General features: G+C 34.3%; 1 pseudogene; it reads left to right on the top strand.

Moving 5' to 3' along the window:
- Window positions 1-2,562: 2,562 nt before the first annotated feature.
- Window positions 2,563-3,367, top strand: LOC116569383 (annotated as a pseudogene).
- Window positions 3,368-5,039: the final 1,672 nt, after the last annotated feature.

The raw sequence follows: 5,039 nt of genomic DNA, 5'->3' as shown, positions 1-5,039 counted from the left end.
TGATAACTAGATCTCACTCTAATTACTGCAACAAATTCAAAGAGGCATTTAACTTCTGGATTTCTTAGAAACCCTTCTGACCAGAGCAAACATTTAACCTGCCAGCCATCAGTAAGTCTGCCAAGGTTAACAAATAAAAATAAAGGAGACCCAGCAAGATTTGAATTACAGATAAACACTGAAACATTTTAAAATATAAGTATGTCCCAGCATCTGGGTGGCTCAGTTGGTTAAGCATCTGGCTTTGGCTTATATCATGTGTTGTGTTCCCTGGTTTGTAGGGAGTCTGCTTTTCTCTCTCCCTCTGCATCCTCTCCCCACCAATCAGGCTCTCTCTCTCTCTCTTTCAAATATAAAATATTTAAAAAATATATAAGTACATTCCATGCAATATTTGGGTCATACTTATATTTTAAAAATATTCATTGTTTATCTGAAATTCAAATTTAACCACCTAGTCATTGACAACCCTAGTCATTGCTTTTCCACAGTGCTGGGACTGGTCAGGAGGAGGTTTGTCTGCAGGAGGTTTTGCATGAAAGAGGGTAAATGACCAATTCCAAATGATGATCAGTAGGGAGTCAGTTGGAAATAAGAGTTTAAATAGTCATTTAGGGAACAATTCTGATTAGATAACTGGCTCCAGACTAAGTAACTGCATTAACCCTTCTCTCTTTAAAACATTTTTTTGAAGACATCAAAAACAAATCAGAGAGCAAGGAGCTACTGAACTAAGGTCAGGTGGAATTCAATGCCAAAATAGGACAGGACTCAACCCTATATCTTCTATGCTGTCCAGTTACTCCTAAAAGTTCTGTTCCCTTCTCTACCAACCAATAGCTGCTTTTATTTTTAGGACCTTTAACAGTATAGGGGTGGAACTTCTCTTTCTACAAACTAATGGGCTGGAGGGGAATAAATTAAAGTCAGCTGCTACCAATGATAGGCCTTCTGGTGAAATAATCTCTTACAGTCTGAAAGTGTGACCTGTTAAAGCCTGGTACTAGGACCAAAGTCCATCTTGGTCCTGGACTGCTAGCACCCTCTGGTGCCTGATAAAAGAAAACAAAAAGGCTCTCTGGGGAGAAAAACACAACGAAACAAAACAAAGCAACAACAAAAAGTCTTAGTCCTTAAATGACATTTCAAGTATCTAAAAAATATATCAAATATAATGATATTAACAATTATAATATCAAATATGATATTAACAAGCAAACAAATAAAAAAAAAACAAAACCGAGACCTAAGTCAGGCTCAGCAGAAACAAAAGTTAACAGAAATATACTTCCAGTAATTTCAGGTATTTGAATTATAGATGGTCCTCAACTTAGAATGGTTTGACTTACAGTTTTTTTTTACTTTATGATGGTGTGGAAGCTATATGCATTCAAAAGAAACTCTACATCAAATTTTTAATTTTTATTTTTGTCTGAATTAGCAATATGCAGAATAATACTATCCTGTGATGCTGGGGGGCAGCAGCAAATCAAAGGTCCAGGTCAGTCATGTGATCATGACGGTAAACAACCAATACACTTAAAACCATTCTGTACTGATACAATCATTCTGTTTTTCTCTTTCAGTACAGTGCAGTAAATTACATGAGATATTCAGCACTATTAGAAAATGGGCTGTGTTGTATTTTTTTTTCCAACTATAGGCTAATGTAAATGTTCTGAACATGTTTAAGGTAGATTAGGCTATACTATGATCTTCAACAGGTTAGGCTATTAAAAGCATTTTCAACTTACAGCATTTTCAATTTATCATGAGTCTGTTGGCACATAAAAACCCATTGTAGGTCAAGGAAGTTCTGTATTATATAAAGATAATTAAAAAATACTCTATATGTATATAAAGATGAAAACCAAATAAATTTTTAGATGGAAATTATAAAAGGAAACATTGCATTTTGAATAACTAGCAGGTAAATTATATTGAAAACTGCAATGAAAAGATGGTTTAAAAGCATATTATCCCAGCTGAAAGGAGAATTAGTGAATTGGAAAATGTGTTAAAAGCTCTGCAGATTGATGTACAATATACAAAAGAAAATAAGAGAATTGATGATACACTGAGAATACATATATGTGTATATATGTACATATATAATATCTAAATGTGTACATATATAATATCTAAATTAAATATTAAATATCTAATCTAAATATATATATTAAATGGGTTATAGAAAGAAGAAATGGGAACAGATTCAGTATTTACAGATCTAATATCTTAGAACATTATCAAACTGATGAAAAACATCATGCCCACAACTATTCAAGAAGGCAAAAAAGTCCCTCAACATAATATAGAAGAAGAAATCCAAGTCTACAGATATCATAATAATATTGCAGAAGAGTAACACAAAGAAAATACTTTAAAAGGGCCAAAGGTAAAGGAGAGATTACTTCAGAGGAGGATAGGCTGACAAACAGTTTTTAAAGCAATAATGGAAGACAAAAAGAGTAGAAAAATAGCTTCAGGTTACAGAAAGAAATAGCCAACCTGTAATTTAAAATCACAAAAATAATATTTAAAACTGTAGACAAAGTGCTCTTTCTGCCGCCATCTTGGTTTTGCGTCCCCCGCACAAAATGCCTGGTGAAGCCATAGAAACCGTCCCTGCTACAGAGCAGGAGTTGCCACAGCCCCAGGCTGAGACAGGGTCTGGAACAGAATCTGACAGTGATGAATCAGTACCAGAGCTTGAGGAACAGGATTCCACACAGGTAACCACACAACAAGCCAGCTGGCAGCAGCCGCTGAAATTGATGAAGAACCAGTCAGTAAAGCAAAACAGAGCCCGAGTGAAAAGAAGGCATGGAAGGCTATGCCCAAATTGGGTCTTCGACAGATTACAGGGGTTACAAGAGTCACTATCCCGAAATCTAAGAATATCCTCTTTGTCATCACAAAACCAGATGTCGACAAGAGCCCAGCTTCAGATACCTACATAGTTTTTGGGGAAGCCAAGATCGAGCATTTATCTCAGCAAGCACAACTGACAGCTGCTCAGAAATTCAAAGTTCAAGGTGAAGTTGTCTCAAACATTCAAGAAAACACACAGACTCCAACTGTACAAGAGGAGAGTGAAGAGGAAGAGGTTGATGAAACCAGTGTAGAGGTTAAGGACATAGAATTGGTCATGTCACAAGCAAATGTGTCAAGAGCAAAGGCAGTCCTAGCCCTGAAGAACAACAGTAATGATATTGTAAATGCTATTATGGAATTAACAATGTAACCATCTGAAAACGAGGACTTTTTTTTGGTGTTTCAAAAGAATAACTGCAGCTTGGTTTGAAATTTGTACTGTTTCTATCATTAATAAAGTTATGGCTTCTTGTTGGTTGAAAAAAAAAACTGTTGACAAAGTAAAATAATTTAAAATAAACTATAGAAGAGAGATTTTATCACTAGTAGACCATTAATACAGAAATTCTAAAGGATGTTCTTAGACATAAGCAAACTATACATAATGGGAGTACAGAGTTGTATGAAGGACAGAAGCAGCAAAGAAAATGACAAAAATGTTCAAATATACACAAACATTGACTGTGTAAAGCAATAATAATGTGGGATTTAAAGTATGTCAAATAAAATTCCTGCAGCCATGCCATTATATAAGTAAAGAGATAAATGGAATTAAAATTCTTTAAGAACCTTACTTTTTATTAAAAAACTTGAAAAATTTAAGATTAACAGCCCATATAAGTCAATAATACATCTGTATGTGTTATGATGATTAAGATTATTGCTAAAAGTGCTTATAACTTCCATACAAAATGAGGAAATAAAATGGAATGATTAAAAAATACTTTGTTATTAAGAAAAAACTTATAGAGTGAGAAAATACAATGCACATATAATGATGTTATATTTAAGTTAAATACACAGTAAGTATAATAAATATAGAATAAGTATTCCAATAAAATATAATTTCAGGCTTCAGTTAAAATATGTGCTATTTATATTAAAAATGTGTGCTATTTGACAAAGTACAACATCTTTTCTTGATCAAAACTCTTCAAAGTGTAGGGACAGAGGGTACAAAGCTCATAATCATAAAAGGCATCTATGAAAAACCCACAGCAATATTATTGTCAGTGGGGAAAACTGAGAACTTTTCCCCTAATGTCAGGAACATAGCAGAGATGTCCACTATCACCACTGCTATTCAACATAGTACTAAAAGTCCTAGCGTCAGCAGTCAGACAACAAAAAGAAATAAAAGCCATCCAAATCAGCAAAGAAGAAGTCAAACTCTCCCTTTTTGCTGATGATATGATACTTTACATGGCAAACCCTAAAGATTCCACTCTAAAACTGCTAGAACTCATACGGGAATTCAGTGAAGTGTCAGGATATAAAATAAATGCTCAGAAATCAGTTGCATTTCTATACACCAACAGCAAGACAGAAGAAAGAGAAATCAAGGAGTCAATCCCATTTACAATTGCATTCCAAACCATAAGATACCTAGGAAAAAACCTAACCAAAGAGACAAAGAATCTGTACACAGAAAACTATAAAGTACTCATGAAAAAAATCGAGGAAGACACAAAGAAATGGAAAAATGTTCCATGCTCATGGAATGGAAGAACAAATATTGTGAAAATGTCTATGCCACCTAAAGTGATCTATACTTTTAAAGCAATCCCTATCAATATACCATCCATCTTTTTCACAGAAATGGAACAAATAATCCTAAAATTTATATGGAACCAGAAAAGGTCCTGAATAGCCAGAGGAATGTTGAAAAAGAAAGCCAAAGTTGGTGACATCACAATTCCAGACTTCAAGCTTTATTACAAGCTGTCATCATCAAGACATTATAGTATTGGCACAAAAACAAACACATAGATCAATGAACAGAAGAAAGCCCAGAAATAGACCTTCAACTCTATGGTCAACTGATCTTTGACAAAGCAGGAAAGAATGTCCAAGGGAAAAAAGACAGTCTCTTCAACAAATGATGTTGGGAAAATTGGACAGCCACATGTAGAAGAAATAAACTGGACCATTTCCTTACACCA

The sequence above is a fragment of the Mustela erminea genome, chromosome 11 (assembly GCF_009829155.1).
Source record: "Mustela erminea isolate mMusErm1 chromosome 11, mMusErm1.Pri, whole genome shotgun sequence".
Taxonomy (NCBI): Eukaryota; Metazoa; Chordata; class Mammalia; order Carnivora; family Mustelidae; genus Mustela; species Mustela erminea.
Note: the sequence above shows the minus strand (reverse complement) of the source record. Positions and strands in the feature narration are given on the sequence as shown.